Consider the following 26794-nt stretch of genomic DNA (forward strand, 5'->3'; position numbering starts at 1 on the left):
AGGGTAGTTGGAACATTATAAAGCTATTGCTGTAATATAGGAAAGAGATCAAGCCCTGATATAAGGTAGTTGGAATAGAGAAGACAAATTCAAGGAAATTTAGAAATGCTGTATGTTAGATTAAGATAATGACTGGATTAAGGTAGGGGAAGAAGGGGAAGAATCTAGCATCACTCCCTGAGTTTCTTATTTGGGAGACCACCTAGAGTAGGCACTCTAAGAAGAAGGGCAGGTTTGGGAGTGAATGAATTTAAGTGAGACGTTAATTTTTTTTTAACATGGGACATCTGGATAATTTTATTGATTTTTGGTAGATTTAGCTGGATTATGGATATTCTTTTTTTTCTCCCTCACACATACTTAATCCTTTATGTATAAATATACAAAACCTACCACCCCTTGTTTTTTAAGAAACTGATTTGAGTTAAGCAGTTCTTTTACTAGGGACATGTTCCATTTGAGTTTCCTGTGAGATATCCAGGTGGAGATGTACATAGGTAATATGGAGCTCAGTTGAGAAGGTCTGTTTCTGTACTAGTCCTTATAATTTCAGTTAAAACAACCTGATGGGCACCAACACCCATACATAGGCGCGAACCGGCGTGTCCTTGGGCTTAGAGAGCGGGACGTTCGGCTTGCGAGAGGGAACCTCTTAGTCGTGTACGGAGAAAGAACGATTTAAAAATGGGTGATGTTGAGAAGGGCAAGAAGATTTTTGTTCAGAAGTGTGCCCAGTGCCATACTGTGGAAAAGGGAGGCAAGCACAAGACTGGGCCAAATCTCCGTGGTCTGTTGGGGCGAAAGACAGGTCAGCCTGTCGGATTCTCTTACACTGATGCCAACAAGAACAAAGGCATCACCGGGGGAGAGGAGGCACTGATGGAGTGTTTGGAGAATCCCAAGAAGTACATCCCTGGAACAAAAATGATCTTCGCTGGCATTAAGAGGAAGGGAGAAAGGGCAGTCTTGATAGCTTATCTCAAAAAAGCTAATGCGTAATCGTTGGCCACTGCCTTATTTATTATGAAACAGATGTCTCATGACTTTTTATATGTACCATATTTAAATTGATCTCATACACTAGAATTCAGATCATGAATGGCTGATTTTTTGTCCTGATTTAAATAACATTGGCTTGTGGCTAAACGAATATGGTCAGCTTTTTGAATTTTGATAGTAATTGCGGTTCAACAAGTACTATCACTGCTTTCCCTTTCTAAAGAGATGATTAAACTTGAATAAGGAATATTAAACTTTTCAGGGATATGGTGAAGCCTTCTCAAACCCTATAGGAGATTGGTTTTATATTTAGATTTCTATAACTGATTATATTAATATATTTAAATATTGAGAAGCTCCCTTCACTGTCTCATAGAACAGCAAGAGTCACCTGTGTTTCAAGCTGTGTTCATTTGCCTGTTAAAGCAAGGGCTGAAGATACAATGACAATGTCCACTTTATCTTTTTGGTCTTAACTATGCCAATTTAATTAAAATTCTCTATCTAAAAAAAAAACAAAACAAAACCAACCTGATGATTTTGACTTTTTCTTTTTTTTATAGTTTTTTTTTGGCCACAAGGCATGTGGGATCTTAGTTCCCTGACCAGGGATCAGGGATCAAACCCCTTGCAGTGGGGGCACAGAGTCCTAACCACTGGACTGCCAGGAAATTCCCTACTTTTTCTGTCTTAGGCAGTTTCAGCATGCTTTGTCTCCCGTCTTTGCAAAGCTGTAGTAGATTTTTCTTCCCTTTGTTTCTGTCCTTTTTTGGCCCTTTGCCAGGTAAACTTAGGGATTGCTGACTTCTGACTCCTGCATTTTTCCCATGTCCACATTTTCCTCTCTCCTCTCTTTTTCTCAAAGATCATTTAATTTTTTTCCTTTTAGGGTTCTTTTAAATTTATTTATTTTTGGTTGCATTGGGTCTTCGTTGCTGTGTGCAGGCTTTCTCTAGTTGCGGCAAGCAGGGGCTACTCTTCGTTGTGGTGCGTGGGCTTCTCATTGCAGTGGCTCCTCTTGTGGCGGAGCACGGGCTCTAGGCGCACAGGCTTCAGTAGTTGTGGCACGTGGGCTCAGTAGTTGTGGCTTGCGGGCTCTAGAGCTCAGGCTCAGTAGTTGTGGCGCGGGCTTAGTTGCTCCGCGGCACGTGGCATCTTCCCGGACCAGGGCTCGAACCCTTGTTCCCTGCGTTGGCAGGCAGATTCTTAACCACTGCGCCACCATGGAAGCCCTAGGGTTCATTTTTATCAAAGTTATATGTATACATAGTTTGTGGAATCGAATAGTTCTGTAAAGTTTGTTAAAAAATAAAATACCTTTTCCCCTTTATTTCCCTTCAGAGGCACTTTTAGAGCTTTTTTTAGTTAATACTTTTTGGTATTTATCTCCATTTCTCTAAATAATATGCTTATATTGCTATTTCGGTACCATCAGTTGTAAGATACACCATAATTTTATGTACTACTAAAAAAGAGAAGTAGGCCCAAAATGGGTAATCTGTAAGAGGCCCTGCTTAAAGCTGGGAAACTATATGAGAATGTAAATGAGAAGAAGCCCACCACACAGAAAGGGACAGCAAGGCAGCTCACATGTCTCAACCCTGGCGTTGTGTAGGAGGGGTAAAAACTTTCTTTGGAATTTGAACTGGTTTTCAGTTTGAATTCACACTACCTATGTTGTACCAAAAACTCAGAGATTTTTAATTAGAGATTGTTTGAGGTTGGTAGTGTCTTAGGCACTTAGAAGAAACAAATAACAGTTGTCATCAGTTGTGTCTGGATTTCAGAGATGTTAAGATATGAAGAAAAAAAAAAAGCCATCTTAGAATCAGTGAAATGTGGTTCCATGTGCCAGACACTGTTCTTTCTTTTTCTAGGAGTTTTGCTGTCCTGGAGAGCAGAGAAATGGATACATAGCTGGAGGGGAAACTGGAGTTAAGAGTTGTCTTTTAAAATGGGAGCAATCATTATATACCTGAAACTAATATAATGTTATCTGTCAATTGTACCTCAATAAAAAACTAAAAATAAAATGGGAGAAGTAAGAATGTGTTAATACAATGCCAGTAGAGATGATCCAGTAGAGAGGGAAACAGTGCTGATGCAGAGTGAGAATGAGGAATGACTGGGCAGTAGGGTTTGGGATCTGGTATCCAAGTGGAGGCATTGGCTTTAGACAGGAGCGGTCAGTTCATTCACAGTAAGTAACAGGAGGGAAGAAAAGGCAAATGGGAACCGGTGGTGGTAGTGGTGGAGATTGCTTCCTCTTTCACTGAGAAAATGGAATGAAGGGCAGCAGCTGGGAGTGAAGATGGAGAGGTGTTGATGGCTTGAGGAGGAAGGAAATGAAATGAAATGGACCTATAGGGGGGTGTGGGAGAACGAATGGATAAGGCAAAAGTTGTAGGATTGTCATGCTGAGCTATGAGACCATTTAAAGTCAGCAACTGTGAATTTTAAGTGAGACTGTTTGGCATAGGTGTGTTTGTTTTCATCTTTTTCTTTTCAAAGCCATGTTTGGTTGCTTGTTGCAGGCGTAGCGTAGAGAGACAGTTGTATTTTTTACCATGTTATTAGGGAAAAATTTAAATATACAAAAGAAATAGAGCCCTCATGTACTCATCACACAGCTTCAACACATATTAACTCATGGCCAATCTTTTTTGTTTTTATTTTTTAAAGTCTTTATTGAATTTGTTACAGTACTGCTTCGGTATTTTTTTTACGTTTTAGTTTTTTAGCTGCGAGGTATGTGGGATCTTAGCTCCCCGACCAGGGATCGAACCCTCACCCCCTGCATTGGAAGGGGAAGTCTTAACCACTGGACTGCCAGGGAAGTCCCCCAATCTTGTTTTATCTGTTGTCTTACGCACTTCCATCCTTTCTTATTATTTTGAAGCAGTCCCAGACATCATATTTTATGCATAAATATTTCATATTGTATCTTTAAAAAATACGGACACCTGCAAAAAAAATTACCATTACCACACCAAAAAAATTTATAATTCCTTAATATCAAATATCCTATCAGTTTTCAAATTTTCAATTGTCTCTCTTTCACTCTCTTTTGGCTTTTGATTTTTTTAATTATTACTCAAAAAAGCTTCATTTTAAAAATTTAGTTTTCTGACTCTGTGTTTCTGCCTTTAACACTTTCAGAACGATTTTCTGCTCCTCAATAAGAAAAATACGCTTGATCCTGCCATGGACACATTTAGTACACGTGGAACCACACACAGTAGGCCCTGCTGACATGTTTTTTCATTTTAGACAACCTCATAAGAACTTTAGGTCTCACAGCACAAACTCCTAGAAGTCGGCCTGGGTACACACCACATGTGGATTTTGGTGCTTTCGCAACCTTCTTGGTTTGAAGGTAAACAATTCTGTTTCCAGGGGTTTGGGGCAGCCTAGTTTTGTTAGAGGCTGTGTTGTAGGATAGTCTACAACGGTATGTCAAGTGCCGGACCACTCTGAATGCCTTTAGATACCGTCCCTGGAAGAGGAAAAAGAAAGCTATTGTGAGCTCAAAAGTCAGATATGACGTCACTTGTCTCTTGAATGTCCTAAAGGGTTTAGTTGTTTGACAGGAAATTATATTTAGCAAGGGTAGGTGTTTTGCCAGACAAGTATGATAAAGTGTGGGAGGGTGCAAAAGTCTGAGATGCAGGAAAGGGAGTGATTGTAATGATGGACCTTGAGCTCTAAGCTAAGGTAGGAAATGACAGGAGAGGGGGTGGGATCAATTGCTTGTAAGTTCTGTTGAGGTCAAAGTGTTCTTGGAGTTGGGGTGCTAGAAGGAGCAGTCTGCAAAGATGGGAAGTGGTGATTGGAGAACGGGATGCAGATGAAGTGGAGATCATGGAAGGACTGTAGTTATCATACTGACAAGTTCTAGGATATTGACTAAGGGAGTGAGTGGCTAAAGTAGGGTAGAGGACAAGATCATTGCATGTGCGGAGGTCAAGGAACTGAGAGGTCAGAGTATCACAAGAGTCATCTAGGTGAACATTTGAAATCACCTGGAATTATGACAGTCCAGTGAGGTAGGAACCAAAAGCTTTGAGGTTTGAGAAGAAGTGACCCAGCTTATCCAGATAAATGTAGCAGAGGGGTGGGGAGGTGGAGGTATGGTCTGACAGGGGCTTTTTTTGGGAAGGAAGAAAGGGGAATAACCTGGAAGCAGAAAGAAGGTACAAGGTGAGTACCTCCTTCTTCTACCCCCAGGCCCAGTAGTATAACGGGTGTGGGAGAGAAAACAACCACAGATAGGACTGTAGAGAGAGCAGTGGCCTCGACAGTTAGATTTCAATTAGAGCAAAAAGGTGAAGGGACCATTCACACAAGAGGTTGAAGATATAGGGGGTTTTGCTGATGAGTTCCAGAGGATATGATGGAAGGATTTCAGGAATTGAGGGACGAGTGGGAGAGGGGGCTGGTTCATGAAAGATGGTGTACTTAGCCATATGGGGATGAGAGTTGGAGGATTTGGAATGACTCCAGAGTCCTGGGATTCTTGTAGTGAGTGATATAAGTAGGGTTAGAGATCATAATGAGATTAGTCTTGATGTTTCAAGGCAAATTGTAGTATAAGTAGATGCAGGATAGAGATATGGGAAGAAGCTGCAGGGTAAAAGGGTTCCTTGACTACTGGTGCTGGTGTAGAGGCTGGGGGAATGCACAGCTGGAGCTCTGTTACTTGCTTTCTACTCCTGGGACCAAAGTGACCTGCAGTAAAAAGCTGTTAATCCATCTCTTCAAAAACTAGAATTCCCTGTTCTATTTCCTGTTGTTTACCTTCCCTGCTTCTGTTTTCTCCCCTTTCTTACTGAAAAGTAGAATATTTGGATGTTTTTAGTACCCTATTCTTAAATATCCTACATATCCTGGAAACTGGTAAATGACACTGTTACTAGCTTGCTGGGGAAATGACAGCACGATTACAGTAAGGAAGTGGAGAGGTGTAGCTTTAGAGTTGGAAAGGGAAGGGAGGGAAGAGGTTTCAGGCAGAATTAGCTTTCAATTCCTTCAATCGGGCCGAGGAAACAGAGGAGTTAGAAGAGGGAAAGAGTTTGACCTGTGTCCTGGGAGGGGAGAGGAAAGTACTGTTTGGAAGGAGAGAACAGATCCTGTCAGTACCCAAGGATCTGTGTCCTGACAGGTTCCTGAAAGAGCTGTTGCTGGATGGGAGACTCAACTATTGCTGGATTCACTCATTTCAGTGGATATTTCCTAGCATCTACTATGTGCCAGGCACTGAATTAGATGCTTGGGAGATCATGTGGAACAAGTAGACAGGTTCCTCCTTACCTGGATTTACAGTCTAGCGGGAAAGACAGTTAAACAGAGATTACAGTTTAATGTGAAGGCTCTGATAGAAGTAGTGAGGGCTTTTTGGAAGCCTGTAGAAAAAGCACTGGATCAGTCTCGGGGGTAAGGAGGGGAAGAGTGCAGGTTCTTGAGTTAGTGACATCTGATCAGAGACCTGAAAGATGAGTGGGAATTAGCCAGGCAAAGAGAATAGGGAGGAAAGTTACATGTCCAGTTACATGTTTGCCTCTGCAACTCCCAAACCTTATCTTAGCCAGGGGAACAGGGCACAGAATAAGCTATTCTGATCACTCTCTTTATCCCCAATATTCCTGTACAACAGAGGTTGGCAAACTGCTGCTCATAGGCCTGGCCTGCTGCCTGGTTTTGAATGGTCGGCAAGCTAAGCATACATAGTTAGCAGCTCAAACTGTAAGCCAAGAATGGCGTCAAAATTCAAACCCAGATGTCTTAATCCCAAGTCTGTTTTCATTCCACTGATCACATTGTATTATAATTAGTTGTTTATGTTTTTATCTCTCAAGAAGAGACTTGAGCTTGAACAGTGGCTTGCTTTTTCTTATATCTACCATTTCTAGCACAGGGCGAGTCCCAAGTAATGTTTATTAAATGACTTTCATGTGTATAATTTTATCTGCTCCCTAACAAATCCTGTGAGAATAACACATACATAAAATTTTCAAATAAATTACGTTTACTCTTTTAAATACCATTTCTTCCATTTTTATTAGCAATATTTTAAAAATATGTCATTTAAAACGTTAATAACATTAAATGTCGCTAAAGATAATTAGAAGTATTTTGTGCTATAACAAACACTTTCAGGAATTGCTGACTTAATGACATATATGTACAGCTGTTTGTTCTTAGAGTAAATGTACGCGGCCTTCCGTATCTGTGGGTTCTGCATGGATAGATTCAACCAACTGTAGGTTGAAAATATTAAAAAAAAAAATTCCAGAAAGTTCCCAAAAGCATAACTTGAATGTGCCACGGGCTGGCAACTGTTTACATAGCATTTACACTCTGTTTACGATTAATTTACATAGCATTTTCATTGTATTAGATATTAAAAATAATCTAGAGATGATTTAAAGTATCCAGGAGGATGTGCGTAGGTTATATGCAAATACTGTGATGATTTATAGAAGGGACTTGAGTATCCGAGGATTTTGGTATCTGCAGGGGTCCTGGAACCAATCCCCTGAGTGGATACTGAGGGATGACTGTAATCTTGGAATGCTGGATATTTCTAGTTTTTGTCAGCATTTTATAATTTCTATGTATTCCTTTGTCAGCTGTCAGTTTTAGCTGCTGTCTTCCACCCCCTGGCACCACCATTTTAAGTTTGCTGCTTCTATCGTTTATGAATTCAGAAACTAGAAATCTAATCTTATTAAAACTGTGTATAAAGTAAGTAAATAGTCTTGGGGATAATACCTGTGAGTAAAGTGAAAATGAGGTTTCACTTTTTAAAAAAAATTATTTATTTGTTTATTTATTTATGGCTGCATTGGGTCCTTGTTGCTGCACTCAGGCTTTCACTAGTTGCGGCGAGCAGGACTACTCTTCGTTGCGGTGCACAGGCTTCTCATTGCAGTGTCTTCTCTTGTTGCGGAGCGTGGGCTCTAGGCGCACAGGCTCAGTGGTTGTGGCTTGTGGGCTCTAGAGCGCAGGCTCAGTAGTTGTGGCTCACGGGCTTAGTTGCTCTGCAGCATGTGGGATCTTCCTGGACCAAGGACTGAACCTGTGTCCGCTGAATTGGTAGGCAGATTCTTAACCACTGCGCCACCAGGGAAGTCCACTGGTTTTATTCTTAAGGATTTTATAACCCAGTTGGAGAGATCAAACGTACTGGGAATAATCGTAATGTAAAAGTATATTAACTCCAAATTTGTGTATCTCATTGCTCACCTAACATCTCTATGTGGTGTCTGTTATGCATCTCGAACTTAATATGCTTCCCCCAAGATTTTTCCCACAGTCGTCCCCATAACAGGAAATAGAGACTCTCCTGGTTACTCGAGCCTTAAACCTAGTTGATGCTTTTCTGTCTGTAACATTTCACATCTAATCTAGTTTTACCTTTAGGATACATGCTGAAGCTGATCACCGTTTCTACTGCTACCACCAAGATTCAAACTGCTGTTCTCTCTTTCCTGGATTATTGCATTAGCCTTCTGACTGATTTCTCTACTTCTGCCCTTATCTCTGTACAGTCTGTTCTCAGCAGACATCCAGAACAATTCCCTAAAAAGTAAGTCAAGTCGGGTTGTCACTCCTTTGCTCAGAGCCTTCCAGGGGCTTTCCATCTCAGAGTAAAAAACAAAGTTCTGACAGTGGCCTTAAAAGATTGTAAAGAACCTGGCCTCAGTTTACCTCTCTGGCCTAATTTCCTATGACTCTTTCCTCTGCTCACGTCCCTGTAGCCACAGTGACATTCTTGCTTTTTTTTTTAAGAAGCCAGGTTGTTTCTTCTTCAGAGCCTTTATACTTGCCATTACCTCTTCCTGAAATGCTTTTTCTATGGAGGTAGCATGGCTTTTCCTCTTTCTTTAGGTGTTGGGCTCAGATGTCATCTTATCAGTGAAGTCCTGAGTGTCCTTACCACCTTGATCCTGCTTTACTTTTCTCCATAGCACTTATTAGCATCTGACAGGCTGTGTGTGTGCAGGTGTATTTTAATTAATTAATTAATTAAAAAATTTTAACTTTACTTAAAAAAATTTGTTTCACTGCTGTCTCCCCATAGGCATAGAACAAGGGCTGGCAAGCTAAAAATGGCCTGCTGCCTGTTTTTGTAAGTAAAGTTTAATTAGAACATAGCCATGCACATTCATTATTGTATTGCCTGTGGCTGCTTTCACACTACAACAGTGGAGTTGAGTGTTGCGACAGAGACTGTAAGGCCTGTAAAGCCTAAAATATTTGCTGTCTGGCCCTTTACAGAAAAAGATTGCTGACCCCTGGGCTAGAACAGTGTCTGGTACCTAGTGGGTGATTGAATGGACATAATGTAAGTGCTCATTGTCAGGGTACAGACTGTACATTGCTACTGAGGATATAGATTAATATTTCAAAAGTTGTTATTAGACTTCAATAATTGGAGAATATGTCCATCATAATAATTTGTTCTAGCTGAAGTCCTTGAATTTATTATGCTCATTACTACCTGATAGCAGAGATGTGCCGACTTTTTGAAGGCTACACCTAATTTGGAGTGATAGTGTTCCAAAGGCACAAGGTCCTTTATTTTTAAAGTTTTAATATTTTTTGCCACGCCACTCGGCTTGTGGGATCTTATTTCCTCGACCAGGGATTGGACCTGGGCCCTCGGCAGTGAAAACTGGGAATCCTAACCACTGGACCTCCAGGGATTTCCCCAAGGTCCTCTTAAATGTAACCTTTTATAATAGTGCTACAGAAAGGACTCTAAATAATGAGTAGGTGGTAGTGTTGGTTGCATGCTGTGAAAAACATGAACTTAAATAAATGGATATAGCTCTCAGTCATTTTTGCTAAAGGATGGGCATATGGAATAGATAATAAGAATAATATTTGACTTTGGAATACATTTTTGGATTGCAGATGGATTAACCTGATTATTCCAGGTACTTCTAATAGTGTTTTAAGTAGCATAATAAAATCAAACTGGAATAAAACCAATTCAGAAGAATCTGGAAAATTGTATTGCTTCTGGCATCCTGTCTTTGTCCAAATCTTATCTTTCTAAAAGCTGCATCCAGTAGATAAATAATATCAATCGCACAAAGTGCCTGTGTGGAGAGGTGGAGAAGATTTTAGAAGTGTTTTGTTTTAAAAGGCCTTTACTGGAACTGATCTCAGTGTAGAGGAGGAGTCTTAAATCTCCTGCTTAGTGGACTATAATACTGTATGCTGAAAAAGCTAAGTTAAAAATGATGAAGAATTATAGAGTCAGGGCTGGAAGAACCTTTTTTTGGTTAAAAACGAAGAATTATAGGGTCAGGGCTGGAAGAACCTTTTTTAAAAATTATTTATTTATTTGGCTGTGTCAGGTATAGTTGTGGCACGCGAGCTTCTCTCTAGTTGTGGCGCGTGGGCTCTAGAGCCTGCAGGCTCAGTAGTTGCAGCGCATGGCCTTGGTTTCCCTGTGGCATGTGGGATCCTAGTTCCCTGACCAGGGATCGAACCCGCGTCCCCTGCATTGGAAGGCGGATTCTTAACCACTGGACCACCAGGGAAGTCCTAGAGCTGGAAGAAACTTTGTCCAGTAAATATTTGAATGTGCCCTAGCCACTTCGTTAGACACAGATCCAGAGGTGAATAAGACAGTCACTGGCCTCATGAGACTTGTTATCTAATCCTCATCCCCAGTCCGCACCTCACCTCATTTTATGTTGTGTGATGGAAACTAAAGCTTGAGAGATCCAGGACCTTGCCAAAGGTTATGTAGCTCATTACTGATAGAATGGAACTAGAATGCATATTTCTTATATGGGGAATAAAAGCAAAATATTCATTTATGCAGAGTTTCGAGTGCTTACTAATGTGCTTATCCCTGTACTACTAGGTGCTGAGGGATCCAGTGGTAAATATAATGGCCCCATCTCTTTGATGTAGAGCTTAAAGGAAATTTTTTGGGGAAACCAGAATTTTTCCCATTATATTGCATTATACTGTTTACAGTCTTTTATCTCATGGAAAGGTTAGGGGCTCTCAAAAATTCATTCTTTAATGTGACTTAGTTGAATGAGTTTAGTGTTTTTCTGACACCTGAAGTCAGTTTTACTGAGGGACTTTTGAATGAGAAAGGAAGAATTAGGTAGTTGTGGACTCTCTGTGGAAGAATGACCTTTACTTATTCCGCAATTTGTATAGAGCCTAAACTTCTGCCCTGTGAGCAAGAGAGAATCTTTCTTCTCCCTTTGTATTAGATGACTTTCTGCTATCAGGACCCAGAACCCAGACTGATATTTAAAATCAGCCATATTATGGGTTAAATAGACTTCTGCACACTGACCTCTTTCCTTTTAGTTACCCGAACTTGGGCATATGTAATGTATATGCTGGGTATGTATATACTTGGGGGGTATACGTATTACTCAGTGTTCAAAGAATCGTATCTGAAGCAGAACATATATTTTATTCTTTAAAATTTCTTCTCAAAGTGATTATATTTGATTTTTTCTTCTCAGTGCTTGCCTGCTAAAAAAAAAAAGAAAACCAAACCTGTGACAGTCTAGGAAAGAGTGAAAAAAGGTGAATTAAACTGCTGCTAAATAATTTAGGATGTCCTAGTTATTTGTTTTCATAGAGGATTAAGGCTTTTTTCCTTAAAATGTCTAGTTGGAAGTGTTTATACGATGGAGAAAGTGGTTACATTTTCAGAGTAAGTTATCTTGACCTCAGGCCTCTTTACGCTTCCTATTCCGGAGTCCCTTCTGCCATTCTGCGAGGTCCAATTAGTTCTTGGCTCAGCTGTTTTAGTTTCACTGCAGAAGTTGAGCTTAACCATGTTTATAATCTGTGAACATCATATTCCATTGTTTCTTTTAAGAGCTAGAACGTTAAATTCCCTGCCAGTGATCTAAAACATATTGAATTGTATATCTTCAAATGTAAAAGATTTATTTTCTCTGAACTTAGATCATGGCATTTAGCAATGAAGAGACCTTAGAAATTGTGGTTATTATATATTAGTGACGATTATTCTAGTTCTGCTGCAGGTATAACCACTTTTTAAAACACTACACATTAGTGTTATGTTGCAGAGGAGGTAGTATGACTACCAGTCTCAAATTACTTAATTATTAAAAAACATTTGTAAAATAAGTGAAATAATATGCTAGGAAGCAGCAAACCATTGTGTGCGTGTGTGTGTGTGTGTGTGTGTGTAAATGTAGGTGCTTTCAAGTAACGTTTAAAGTTAGACTGACATACAGTTTGAAACATAATACTTGTCACATTGTAATTGTATACATTTAAATCAGCCATGAAAATATTTTTTACCGTGGTCAAATCAAATATTTCTACTGTGGGAAGAAGAAGGAGTTGGGGGCAGCATAAAAATGCTGTTTTATTTGGTTGGTAATATAGAAAGGCAGGCTAAGTTTCACCTCCTAACATTTCAGGCTAGGGTCTCCAGGCATGTTGTTGCAGTCATCTATTGCTAAGGAACAAAACCACTCCAAATTTGGCATAAAACTCTTATGGTTCTGGGTGTTGACTGGGCTCAGCTAAGTGATTCTTGCATGAGTCCTCTTATGTACTGGTAGTTAGATGGGCCTGGGGTTATTTCGGAGGCTTCCTACCAGACTCACAAGCGTGGCACTTGAGCAGGGAAGTCCAAATAGGTAGAAGCTGGAATAGTTGGGAATCCTTGATATCTCTCCCTATTTCTGTATAGTCTTTCCAACATAGGGGCTTCATGGTAGCCAGACTTCTTACCTGGAGGCTTAGGGCTCTAAAAGTACTTGTTCCGAGTAAGAGAGCCAGAAGGGAACTATATTGTCTTTTATGACCTAAATTCAGAATCAGTGTCAATTTCCACTGCATTTTATTCATTAGAAGCAAGTCACTGGGACTTCCCTGGTGGCGCAGTGGTTGAGAATCCGCCTGCCAACGCAGGGGACACGGGTTTGATCCCTGGTCTGGGAAGATCCCACATGCCACCGAGCAACTAAGCCCATGCGCCACAACTACTGAGCCTGTGCTTTAGAGCCCGTGAGCCACAACTACTGAGCCCGCGCACCGCAGCTACTGAAGCCCTCGCGCCGCAGCTACTGAAGCCCGCGCACCTAGAGCCCGTGCTCCGTAGTGAGAAGCCACCGCAATGAGAAGCCCACGCACTGCAACGAAGAGTAGCCCCCGCTCGCTGCAACTAGAGAAAGCCCGCACGCAGCAGTGGAAGACCCAACACAGCCAAAAATAAATAAATAAAATAAATAAATTTATAAGAAAAAAAAAGAAAAAGAAGCAAGTCACTAAGGCCAATCCACATTCAAAGGGAAGGGAATTAGAGTCCACCTCTTGCTGGGAGGAGTGTCAAGAATATGCAGACTTATTTCAAAGCCACTTTAGTCTTCTCTCTGGCTACAAATTACGGTATTTATCTTCCTCCACATGCAAAACACAAGCACTCCTTCTCAAAGCCTCCAGAGTTTTATCTAGTACAGCATCAGGCTCAGGCTAGAGATCCAGGATCTTGTAATCTAAATCAGATCCAGGTGCAGATAAGGCTATTTGGATATATTAGTTCCTTGGGTATAGCTCCTTGAGTACCCTTGCCTTCACTTTGAAGACCTGTGGACTAAAGAATCACCTTATCTTTCTCCATACCCAGCCCACCCAATATGCAATAATGGATGGGCCTAAGATAACAACTTTAGACACTCCTGTTCAAAAATAAAGAAAAAATGTAAGGAACACAATAGTCACCGGTCCATACCAGTTCTGAAATCCAGCCAACATATTGCTAGTTGTGTGATTAGGGTTCAGCCCCTACTGCCTAGGAACCATCCTCTACGGCTCTTGGTTTTGCCCTTTGAATTATCATTCCTTTCCCATAAAGTGTATTCTCTGTTTGCAGGTAAGTAATTTTCCCAGCCTGTCTCCTGCCCACAGAACTTTGGGCAGGGTGGGGTGGGGGTCCCAAAAGGCTTTTTTCATTTTGTACTGTCTCTGTCCTTTTTAGTGCAAGATGACAATGTTTCTGCACGTAAAATTCTCTGTGACTCTTACTGAAGGGTTCACTCTATTAGACAAAAGCCACATTTACACATTGATATAACCCCTTCTCTCCCTTAGGCTTTGTAGAGGAGAAAAAAGTTTTCCTTGACCCTCTTAGGGTCCCTGGCTGGGTTTGAAAATTAAACTGGCAAAGACTGATTAAGAGGAGAAAAGTATACAAATTTATCTGATGTAAATTTTATGTGAAATGGGAGGTGTAAATGAAGACTCAAAGAAATGTTTGAACCTGAGTATTTTTATGCTAGGTTTAATGAAGAGTGGACAGTGTGGAGAAATGATAGATCAAAGAGTATGAAGTAAGTGTAGTAAACTGGGGGAAATATAGCAAGGCCTGTTTGTTAGGACTCCTTTCCTTGTCCCTTTGTCTTTGGAGATACAGATGCTCCCTCCTTCCAGGTATAGGGAGGGTACCTCTTACATGAGGGTTTTATGACTTGTTTCAGGGGAGAAGGTGGGGGGAGACCCCCACAGAGTGACCTTCCTCTTTCTGATCTTTTCTCAAGATTCTTCAGCTTAAAATATTCAATATGCTATGGTGCCATATTTTGGGGTAGCATGTCTTGAACCCTGTCAGCTTCCTTTGAGCCTTTTGTGGGACAATACCTTTAATATTCTTAGAAGGCCTAATGTTTGAAAGCATCTGTGAGACTCCACCTTAAAATCTCTTTGGAGTCCTAACTAGGGGTAGGCAGACTATGGCCAGTGATCTAAGATTTGTTTTTACCTTTTTTTTTTTTTTTTTTTTATTGAGCCACGCCGCGCATCTCGCGGTATCTGATTCCCTGACCAGGGATCGAACCCATGCACCCTGCAGTGGAAGCGCGGAGCCCTAACCACTGGACAACCAGGGAATTCTCTGTTTTTAAATTTTTATTTTTTTAAAATTTTTATTTATTTTATTTATTTATTTTTGGCTGCGTTGGGTCTTCGCTGCTGTGCGCGGGCTTTCTCCAGTTGCGGCGAGCAGGGGCCACTCTTCACTGCGGTGCACAGGCTTCTCCCTGCGGTGGCTTCTCTTGTAGCGGAGCACAGGCTCCAGGCTCAAGGGCTTCAGTAGTTGCTGCTCATGGGCTCCAGAGCGCAGGCTCAGCAGTTGTGGCACACAGGCTTAGTTGCTCCTCGGCATGTGGGATCTTCCTGGACCAGGGCTTGAACCCGTGTCCCCTGCATTGGCAGGCAGATTCCCAATCACTGCGCCACCAGGGAAGCCCCTGTTTTTACATTTTTAAAGGGCTGTTAAAAAATAAAAGAAGAATGTTCAACAGAGACTGTGTATGGCCCTCAAAGCCTAAAATATTTATCTGGCCCTTTATGGGAAAAGTTTGCCAACCCTTGGCCTAAACAAAAATTTAATCTTTAGGCCATGTTTCCCTGACACTGCCTTGGATTTGACCTTTGCCCAGAGGGCATTTCTTAATTTGAGAACCGTTTGCTGTATGGGGAGCCTGGGAATAAGAAACATTTATTTTTGGACCTAGCAAGTCCTGACTCCTTTGTATGTCCTCTATATTCTGCTTGAAAATTATATAATTCCTTCTTTTCTTATCTCTCTCTACCTGTACTTTGTGGCACACAGCTTAAAAAAAAAAGCAGTTGATACTTTTGACATTCTGCCTGGAAATCTCTACCCAGATCCAGGTGACAGCTTAGCTAAACCTTCCACCATTATCTAATAAGATTCTCCTTTTCTATAGCTTCCAATACGGCTTTCCTCACTTCCTTTTTTTAAAATGTTTTTTTAAATGATTATTAAATTTATTTATTTATTTATGTTTGGCTGCCTGGGGTCTTTGTTGCTGCGAGTGGGCTTTCTCTAGTTGCAGCGAGCATGGGCTATTCTTCGTTGCAGTGCGTGGGCTTATTGCAGTGGCTTCTCTTGTTGCAGAGCATGGGCTCTACGTGCGTGGGCTCAGTAGTTGTGGCTCGTGGGCTCTAGAGTGCAGGCTCAGTAGTTGTGGCGCACAGGCTTAGCTGCTCCGCGGCATATGGGATCTTCCTGGACCAGGGCTCGAACCCGTGTCCCCTGCATTGGCAGGCGGATTTTTAACCACTGCGCCACCAGGGAAGTCCCTCCTCACTTTCTTTTAAGCCGAGGATTAGCAGCCTTTTTCTGTCAAGGGCCAGATCATAAATATTTTAGGCTTTTTGGACCTTATGATCTCTGGCACACCTACTCAACTCTGCTGTCATAGTGAGAAAGCAGCCATAGACGTAGACAGTATGTAAGCAAATGGGTGTTACTGTGTTCCAATAAAATTTTATTTACAAAAACAGGCAGCAGGTTGAATTTTGCCAGTAGATTGTAGTTTGGTGATCCCTGTTTTAAGTCTTTGTTGACAGCTTCCTACCAGTGTCCTTAAGACCCTTCAGGCTTTCACTAACACTTTCAAGGCCCTTCTTGCTTTCTCCTGCCATCCAGTCCCAAAGCTTAACATTTTAACTTTTTGTTATGGAAGTAAACTACTCCCTATACCAAAGTCTGTTTTGGTTATCTTTTGCTGTGTAACACACCATGCCAAAATTGAGTGATGTAAAACAACACTCCTTTTATCTTTCATGATTCTGATGTTTGGGCTCAGCTAGCAGTTCTTTCTCACGGTTTCTCATGAGGATGCAATCAGATGATAGGTGGGACTGGAATCATCTAAAAGGCTTCCTCACTGAAGTCTCTTACGCAGTTAGAGGCAGATGGTAGCTGAGCCTGGGGTCATCTCCAAGGATTCCTCATTCACAAGTCTGGTGGCAGAGCTCGGAAGACTGAAACAGCTGGCACCCCTCGGACGTCTCTAACCCTCTGAGGCCTTGTCCCATGGTTTCTCCAGAATCAGGGATATAGGGTGGCTGGATATCTTATGTGGTAATTCAGGACTGCAAACTTGCCTGAACTGGGAAGGCACAGGCAGAGATTTTATCACCTTTTATGACCTAATTTCCGAGGTTGCTCAGTGTCACTTCTGCTTCATTCTCGTTGTGGGGAGGAGAATTGGACCCTACCTAATTTTTTTTTTTTTTTTTTTTTTTTTTGGCTGCGCCATGCGGCTTGTGGGATCTTAGTTCCCCAACCAGGGATCAAAACCAGGCCCCCAGCAGTGGAAGTGTGGAGTCCTAACCACTGGACCGCCTGGGAATTCCCAGACTCTGTGTTTTTGATGGGAGTAAAATCAAAGAATTTGCAAAGATGTTTTAAAACACAAAATGCCCCACACATATACCTATCAAAAAATTTTGGAAGCTAGCATATAGTGGGTCACACTTTGTTAGGGCAGGCTTTCTCTTTCCTGTTCATGGGGGTGGTGGAAGTAGGAGGTCACCTCCCATGATTTAATGTTGAAGGATGGATTTGTCAAGAGCTGTGGAAGGAGACTTCACAGTAACAAATACATCTTTTCTTCAGTAGAGATAGGACATGGGAACTTTGGACTTGGCATTTTTTTCTCTTTCTCTTCTTTCTTCTGTGTGAGAGTAGGTATAACAGTGCCTCCATCCCAAAAAGAGAAAACGAAAGGAACAAAGAAAGAAGAAAAACTCTCAAACTATTAAAAAGTCTGCCACAGAGATTTGTTTGAATCGATGAATAACATTTTTCCAAGGGCTAAAGAGTATGTGTACCTGTTTGTCATTTATACTTTCAGTTGAATTTAGCTAGCTTTCTTAAGAGATACCTTTAAGGGGGATTTTGAAAAGGGGGTAGGTGATAGAAGTAATTTTAAATTTGGGGGCTCTAGAGCAGGTGGTAAAGCAGGTTATAAGAAACTTTGAATAGCATTAGGGAATGGTCTTTAGAAGCACTCTACTGCCTGAACCCATCTGAAGAGACTTTGCTCACCTTAGCACAGTGATCTGGCTCCGGAGGTGAAATATTTGGAAAAGTTGGGGTATCTTATGTTATATATTTGTAGAGGCTATTGTGTTATTTTTTCCTTTTCTCTCTAGATGAAAAGAAGGTGGCAGTGAATATATTTCGCTTTATTGTTTATGGTCAACCAGGCAATGTGAATACTGCATTTTTGTGTTCTTCCCACTTTGTTTTCTTTTTCTTCCGGTGTTTCTTTTTTTCCCTTGCTCTCTGGATTTGTACATCATGAGAAATTTACCCAAATTCTCTGATGATCTGAAAAAAGAAGATGGCTTAGTGAATAGGAAGTTGTTAAAGAAATACTGCCATATTGCTCTTCCTACTCTGGGAAGAAGAAATGCCTGCATTTAATCATCTACCTTTTTTTTCCCCTTGGTATCCAGATCTATACATTGTTGAATTGGGGGTAGAGAGAAAAGCCTATTAACTTTTATCTTAAACGATTCGGTTATTTTCTTTACTTGGTATTTGAACAATACTCTTACAAAGCTTTAATAGAATCCTACAACACATGCTCGAGGTTTAAGAGCCTCGAGAAGAGTCAGAAAAGTTTTGGAAAGAGTTACATTCCCAAGGAGGAGGACAATACCTACCTTATTTTGAATTACTGAAAATGGTGAAGACTTCCCACTATAGTTCTTTAACTTCAGTTGCAACTTGGAAGTGGTGACATCTCTTTTGGGGCCTGGCATTTTGTACCTTCACCAGTTGTTTTGTTTATCCGCATTTTCTTTACTTCTAATTGACACACATTACCATCTGAAATGTTCCTGTTGGTTTGGAGGGAGTAGAGATGGGGAGGGAGAAGGAAGAGTTAACTTTTCATGCGTTTTAATCGGCCAGTATTTACTTAACTAATTTCAACTGGATGAAAACTTATCTTTTAGAATATTTAATGCATGATATGCTACATGCATTATCCATTCATATTAAGAATTATAGTAGGGCTTCCCCGGTGGTGCAGTGGTTGAGAGTCCGCCTGCCAAGGCAGGGGACGCGGGATCGTGCCCCGGTCCGGGAAGATCCCACATGCCGCGGAGCGGCTGGGCCCGTGAGCCATGGCCGCTGAGCCTGCGCGTCCGGAGCCTGTGCTCCGCAACGGGAGAGGCCACAACAGTGAGAGGCCCGCGTACCGGGAAAAAAAAAAAAAAAAAAAAAAATTATAGTAGCGTGGATTTATGAATGGCATGGGCAGCAAATTATTTCCAATTTAAATTGCTCTGTTCATTTTTGGACAAAATAATTACTTGCTAGAATAATATTTTTCTGGCATGTTACAAGCCATGAAAGTGGTTTGGAAGATCTGAATGAATGCTGAGTGTAAAGATTTTTGGTGCAACTTGATTTTACTCTTTCTTACCTCAGAGTGTCTGGGGATTAGTTTGATCCTGAGTGAGGATAAAAGCTGCTTCCATAGAGATTACTGGTTTCAGAGCTGTTTTAAATTTGGGACTTGGAAGCCAGAAGATCTGAGCATTGATATGCCTTTTCCCGCTGCATTAATGAATTTAAAATATGTTGTTGATTTAATGTTTGGTTTGTGTATTGATTTCTGGCTTTGGCTTCTTTAAGCTGTTTATGTATATTTGAATCAAGTTAGTTAAAAAATATTTAATTTTTCATGTGACATATACCAATAGAAGACAACCATTATTTTGAAAACAACAAATAAATGTATTTAATATTTTTACGATTGTACAGTTGTTGACTGGCAAAAAAATCTTTTGGAGCAGAAAAAACATTTGTCAAATGTAGATTTTTAGCTTAATATGAAGATGTACCATCTTTTTTAAAAAATTGAATGTAAATTTTATTTATGTATTTATTTTTTAATTAAATTTTTATTTTATATTAGAGTATAGTTGATTTACAATGTTGTGTTAGCTTCAGGTGTACAGCAAAGTGATTCAGTTATACATATATCCATTCTTTTTCATATTCTTTTCCTATATAGGTTATTACAGAATATTGAGTAACCATCTATTTTTTTAAGTGACTATAATTAACAAAAGTAGTTCAAACAAAAGATTTTAAGCATTTCTGAAATGATGAAACTCTGTTCTTGAGACAGTGCTTTGTTTACACTATGCATTAGGGGAAAAAAGCAGCTGGAAATATAATTTTCAAAGAATTCTTTTGTGAATTATGGGCTCTTTCAAGAATGATCAACAATGACTGTGCTTTTTAGAGTCTTAAATTTCAGAACTGGGAAGAGACAGGGCCTAAGTTTTGTTTGGCCTTCCTTAAATATGTGTATGAGTGGAAAAGGATGATTCCTTCCCTTGAGCTTTTGCATTAAAGTTTTCATCTTCCATGGCATATACTACATGTTGTATAAAATTCATTATTAAAAAGTTAGACAGAATACTGATTTTCATATAAATGTAAAATGAACACATGTAAAAGATGTTATTTAACTCATTAATTAATGGGAGAACCTGTAAGATGTTAAAAGTAGTTCAAAGGAGAATTCAAAGTACTGCACGTGTATAGGATCAGGTATGCTGAAATGAATTTACAAATCTATGCAAAACTGTCTTTTTCCATAGGGACGTGGGGAAAATCATTCCTCTCTCACTGGACAGAATTTGTTTGTAAGTGTATGGACAAGAATCCTTTGAATTGCTATCATTTAACTATAACTTACAATTATAAAACAGCTCAAATGTCATGAAGAATGCAGACCTTGTAGAATCAGGTAACTAGGGAAGGTGCACATTACACAGTGTCTAGTTTTCCATTGAAGATGCCAAGTGATCTTCTTGGTTCATTTCAAAGCCTCTCACAGTCTTTCATAAAAGAACAAAATAAATGGGTCTGCATTCTGGTTTTTGACAACAATCCTATGTCTGTTAGTCTTAGGGACTTAACTCTCATTCCTTGTAAATAAAGTCAGTTTTCAAAATGAAAGAAAATTAAGTTATTCTTAGATGGATATTTTCTGGTATTTTGATCAACATTAGAACACTTACTCAGGTTAGTGTTGAATTTTGGACCATTGGCAGATACTTAAACTGTAGCTTCAAATGGTTAGGTAGCAAGTTCAAGGAGACTACCAAGTGCATAATATTTTGTAGATACTCAGTTAGTAAAGAACAATAGTAATAATTTGAAGGAAAGTGGAAGTCTCCTGCCCAATTTTAATTCTTAAAAGTGTATATTATTACACCTTTAGCAACTTCCCAATGTTAAATACTTTTTACCTGGGCAGTTGAACCCAGGGGGAGAGGGCACAAAGTTGGCATTATCTACTCCAAATTCATGCTGTCTGCTTCTAACTGGACCTTTGCTGCTTCATGACCTTTTTATTCCTCTCATATGTATTCTCTTGCACTTTCCTGATTTTGAAGCAGCAGTGTGGTATCGTAGAAAGAGACAGAATTTGTAGTCTTATAGACCTGGGTTTGAATCACCACCCTACCACTTACCAGCTGTTAGATCTTGGGGAATTCTCACAGTCTCAAGTTCTTCAATTAAATGAGTCATAAATACTAAACAGGATTACATGAAATTTGTATATAAATGATGTAATAGCACATGGTAGGCAGTAAGTATTAGTTTTCTTATCTCTTCTTCTCAGGCCTTCAAGCTTCCCTGCTTTCTCTCCTCTTGTTTCTATTACTGAAATAATTGGAGTCATTTGGTATGACCTTCCTCATCTTCCCCTCTTCTGTCTCTATACAGAGATGTATATCTTTCTGTGTTTTTTGTTTCAGAAGTATGTTTCTTTTACCTCACAAGGTTTTTGTGAGGATTAAATAAGATAATGTGTATGAAATTGCTTAGTACATTTCCTAGCACATATTAGGCATCAAAGGAAGATTAATTGGATCTGAATGTAAGGTTAATTTTATCTTTGATATTTCCTCTCCTTTAGGTTATTTTATACTTCTGTAAGTATTACTCTTCTTTGTAGTATTTTTTATTTTTTAAAATTTTATTTATTTATTTTGACTGCGTTGGGTCTTTTTTGTTGCGCGTGGGCTTTCTCTATTTGCGGTGAGTGGGGGCTACTCTTCGTCGTGGTGCATGGGCTTCTCATTGCGGTGGCTTCTCTTGTGGAGCACGGGCGCTAGGCATGTGGGCTTCAGTAGTTGTGGCACATGGGCTCAGTAGTTGTGGCTCACGGGCTCTAGAGCACAGGCTCAGCAGTTGTGGCACATGAGCTTAGTTGCTCTGTGGCATGTGGGATCTTCCTGGACCAGGGCTCGAACCATTGTCCCCTGCATTGGCAGGCAGATTCTTAACCACTGAGCCACCAAGGAAGCCCTTCTTTATAGTATTAATATGTTTGATTTTTCCTTCTCCTCTTTTTTTTTTTTTACATATACATACATCCACTCTTTTTAAAATTCTTTTCCCATAAAGGTCATTACAGAGTATTGAGAAGAGTTCCCTGTGCTATACAGTAGGTCCTTATTAGTTATCTGTATTATATATAGTAGCGGGTATATGTCAATCCCAATCTCCCCCCACTTCCCCCCTGGTAACCATAAGTTTGTTTTCTGCATCTGTGACTCTATTTCTGTTTTGTAAATAAGTTCATTTGTACCTTTTTTTTAGATTCCACATATAGGTATAAGTGATATCATATGATATTTGTTTTTCTCTGTCTGACTTACTTCACTCAGTATGACAGTCTCTGGGTCCATCCATGTTGCTGCAAATGACATTATTTCATTCTTTTTTATGGCTGAGTAATATTCCATTGTATATATGTACCACATCTTCTTTATCCATTCCTCTGTCGATGGACATTTAGGTTGCTTCCACGTCCTGGCCACTGTAAATAGTGCTGCAGTGAACATTGGGGTGCATGTATGTTTTCGAGTTATGGTTTTCTCTGGGTATATGCCCAGGAGTGGGATTGCAGGATCATATGGTAGCTCAATTTTTAGTTTTTAAAGGAACCTCCATACTGTTCTCCATGATGGTTGTACCAATTTACATTCCCACCAACAGTGGAGGAGGGTTCCTTCCTTCTCCTCTTTGAAAAAGCATTCCTTTTTAAGGGGTAAACCCTTGAGGGGAAAACCCCTTTTGCTTGGCCTTGCTAGAACTCTGGCTAATACTCTATTTTGTTCATTCCTTTATTGTCAGACTGCTCAGTTGAATAGGTAAGGGGTTTGGCTGCCACTTTTCCACCACCTGCTCTCATTAAGCCCCTGCATTCTGATATACCATAATTTTCCCCTGAATCTGAAACAGCACCCTCCCAGTCAGACTCACACAAGGCTTAGAATGTAGTAGGCATTCAGTGAATATTAGTTGAATAATGAATGAAATGAGAAGCTTTAGAGTACTATCACTGAGGGCTCTCTAATGCTTTCGATCAATGCTTTTAAAGAATTCTGGTAAGAGACCATTATGCCGGAATTCAGTCTAACTGGATGCTAATGTATAACAAGAATTGTTTTTTTTCAGAAACCCATGGTTTGTATCAGATTCCAGGAAGAAATTTTACTTACTGTGTTTTAGAGAAAGTTTAACTCTCAAGGCAAATTTATTAGCAAAATATCTTTTCTGTTTTCTTCTATCAAGAGCACTCAGACCATTGTTTTTCCAGTTCAGTGATACTCAGACCTTGGTCCTTGAGCCCCAGGTGGTCCTTTCAGCAACTGTCTTCTTCTAAGACCTTTATTGTATTAACCAGACTATGCTGAGATAGGGTAACTATGCTGCCATTTTGTTAACAATAATAGCTAATATGGCACCAGAGGCGTATTCTTTTATTTTATTTATTTAATTTATTTTTGGCTGCGTTGGGTCTTAGTTGTGGCATGAGGGATCTTTTGTTGCGGCGCGCGGGCTTCTCTCTAGTTGTGGCGTGTGGGTTTTCTCTCTCTAGTTGGGGTGCATGGACTCCAGAGCACGTGGGCTCTGTAGTTTGCGGCACATGGCATGTGGGACCTTAGTTTCTGGACCAGGGATCGAACCCCCGTCCTCTGCATTGGTAGGTGGATTCTTTACCACTGGACCACCAGGGAAGTCCTGACATATTCTTTTAAATATAGCATCTCAGCTTTGGTGAATTTGATTTCTCTTTTGCCGTTTTAATAAGTAGACTTGTTTACAGTTAATTTTTTTTTTTTTTTTGGCCACGCATCTGGTGGCATCTTAGTTCCCCAACTAGGGATGGAACCCATACCCCCTGCAGTGAAAGTGCGGAGTCCTAACCACTGGACCTCCAGAGAATTCCCTACAGTTAAAATTTTAGCTTTATCTATCTAGTAGATAGTATTAGTTTGCCAAAAGTAATTAGAGCAAGCTTTCTTGGATTATAGTAGAAGTCTTATTCAGTACCATCCAACCTTACACAGTTTACTATTAACTGAAAAAATTGGTTAAAGCAAGATATAAAAATGATACATACATATCATAAGCATTTTATTTTTGCTTAAAACAAATAAATGTACATTTGTTCACCAAGCTTTTTTTTTTTTTTTGTGTGCGGTACGCGGGCCTCTCACCGCTGTGGCCTCTCCCGCTGCGGAGCAACAGGCTCTGGACGCGCAGGCTCAGCGGCCATGGCTCATGGGCCTCACCGCTCCGCGGCATGTGGGATCTTCCCGGACCGGGCACGAACCCGCGTCCCCTGTATCGGCAGGCGGACTCTCAACCACTGCGCCACCAGGGAAGCCCTTCACCAACCTTCTGATATATTATGTTATGAGTCTGCTGATGAGAGTTCTTCATCCATTTGGCATTAATTGCAGCCCATGATGCATTGCTTACAACTTCCAATTACAGTTTTTCTAAGTGGAGTGAGAACTCTTAAAGACTTGAAGCAATGAGTATAGACTCCTCCTAGATTTCTAATTTTTCCCCAAGGTTATTTATGTGTCTCACCCACAATTAAGTTGAGGATTTTTTTTTTTTTTAATATTTGGTTGCACAGGGTCTTAGTTGCGGCACGTGGGCTCCTTAGTTGTGGCATGCGAACTCTTAAGTTGCAGCATGCATGTGGGATCTAGTTCCCTGACCAGGGATCGAACCCAGGCCCCCTGCATTGTGAGCGCGGAGTCTTATCCACTGCGCCACCAGGGAAGTCCCGAGGGCGGTGTTTCAAATGATTTATATTCAGTCTTCCAGAGCCTGCAACTTAGTTCTCAAAGAAATAGCAACTTTTCTTACATTCGTAGTTCATTAATGTATTTAGTATTTCATTACAATCATGTAATTGTAATTATGGACACAACTGGAATTAAGTAGGTTTGAGAACAAATACATCAGACTCAGTATAGTATAGGGGGAGCAGAATGCCCCAATGTCAGTGTTACCTGTTAGCTGCCAGTGTTCAGCCAGGGATATTGGTCAGTGCCTGGCAGAGGGAATGAAGAGTATCAGTTAAACTGTGCCGTTAAGAGGCAAAAGGATGTCTTTAGTTTATTTTCTTTTTTGTTAAAGTTTTATGTAATATACATAAAGTAAAATGCAAAATGCTTAAGGGTACAACTAGATGAATTTTTTCACAGTGAACAGACCTGTATAATAAATACTCAGATCATGATAATAGAATAGTACCAGGATCTTAGAAGCCTTCCTGTACCCTGACCCAGTTTCTTTCCCGCTACTGTTGTGACCTCTATCTATCGATTAGTTTGGCTTATGTATGAACTTCATATAAATGGAATCATACAACATACACTCTTTTGCATCTGACATTTTTCTCTTAGCATTGGTTTTTTTTTTAACATTTTTATTGGAGTATAATTGCTTTACAATGGTGTGTTAGTTTCTGCTTTATAACAAAGTGAATCAGCTATACATACACATATATCCCCATGTCTCCTCCCTCTTGCGTCTCCCTCCCACCCTCCCAATCCTACCCCTCTAGGTGGTCACAAAGCATGGAGCTGATCTCCCTATGCTATGCGGCTGCTTCCTACTAGCTATCCATTTTACATATGGTAGTGTATATATGTCTATTAGCATTGGTTTTGAAATTGATCCGTTATGTCAGTAGCTCGTTCTTTTTCTGTATTGCGGTATATAGTGTTCTGTTCTGTAAATATACCACAATTTATTTATCCATTCTGTCATTGATAGATGTCTACATTTGTTTCTAGTTTTGGACTCTTAAAAATAGTGCTGCTATAAACATTCTCGTACATGTCTCTGGTGCACATATACATGCATTTTGTTGAGCATATACTTAGTAGTAGGACATCTGGTTGTAGGATATGCTTATGTTCAGCCTTAGTAGATTTTACTAAATAGATTTTTACACTCCCACTAGCAGTGTGTGAGAATCAGTTATTCCACATCCCTAGATGGCCCTATAAAAAAAAACTTTACCATGTATTTTTATCATTTTGTTTATGTCGTGTATTTGGTTTTAAAAAATATCATATAGAATATTCATGAACCCACCATTTAACCTGAGAAGTTTAATATTGAATATTGACAGTCTTACATGTTCTCCTCTCGCCTTTCAAGGTAAATACTCTAATTTTTTTTTTTTTTACTCTTTCCAAAAAATAGTTTTATCAGGTGTATGTGTGTGTCTAAATAATATATTGTCTAGTGTTAGTTGTATTTAGTTTTTTTTTTTAAAGAATATGTGTATGCAATCTGGGAATTGATTTTCTTTTCTTTCTTTTTTAATGCTTTACATTATGTTGCTAAGATTTATCTATATTGTTGTGTACAGTTGTAATAGTTGACTCATTTTTCTCTGCCATATAATACTTCATTTAGTGGATTCATCACAGTTTATTCATTTCCTGTTGATGACATTTGGGTTGTTTCCATTTCTTACTGTTATGAATTCTACATGTTTTCTGGTGTGCCATGAGCAAGAATTTCTCTTGGTACTTAGGAATGTAATCTCTGGGTCATAGGATTGATAAATGTTCTAGTTTACAAAATAATGCC

The 26794-nt window shown here is 39.9% G+C and overlaps 1 protein-coding gene and 2 pseudogenes across 3 annotated transcripts in view; 2 read left to right on the forward strand and 1 right to left on the reverse strand.

Moving 5' to 3' along the window:
• The window catches only part of SPATS2 (spermatogenesis associated serine rich 2), a 135436-nt gene that overhangs the window by 17522 nt on the left and 91120 nt on the right, over positions 1 to 26794 (forward strand). The gene's annotated exons all lie outside the window — the stretch shown is intronic.
• Positions 1 to 26794, forward strand: part of LOC111174031 (cytochrome c pseudogene) — a 46737-nt pseudogene that overhangs the window by 17263 nt on the left and 2680 nt on the right.
• Positions 3317 to 18609, reverse strand: LOC149747992 (large ribosomal subunit protein eL34 pseudogene; annotated as a pseudogene).

The sequence above is a fragment of the Delphinapterus leucas genome, chromosome 11 (genome assembly GCF_059928025.1).
Source record: "Delphinapterus leucas isolate spDelLeu-1000000601 "Yukka" chromosome 11, BTC_Dleu_Yukka2, whole genome shotgun sequence".
In the NCBI taxonomy this organism is placed as follows: domain Eukaryota; kingdom Metazoa; phylum Chordata; class Mammalia; order Artiodactyla; family Monodontidae; genus Delphinapterus; species Delphinapterus leucas.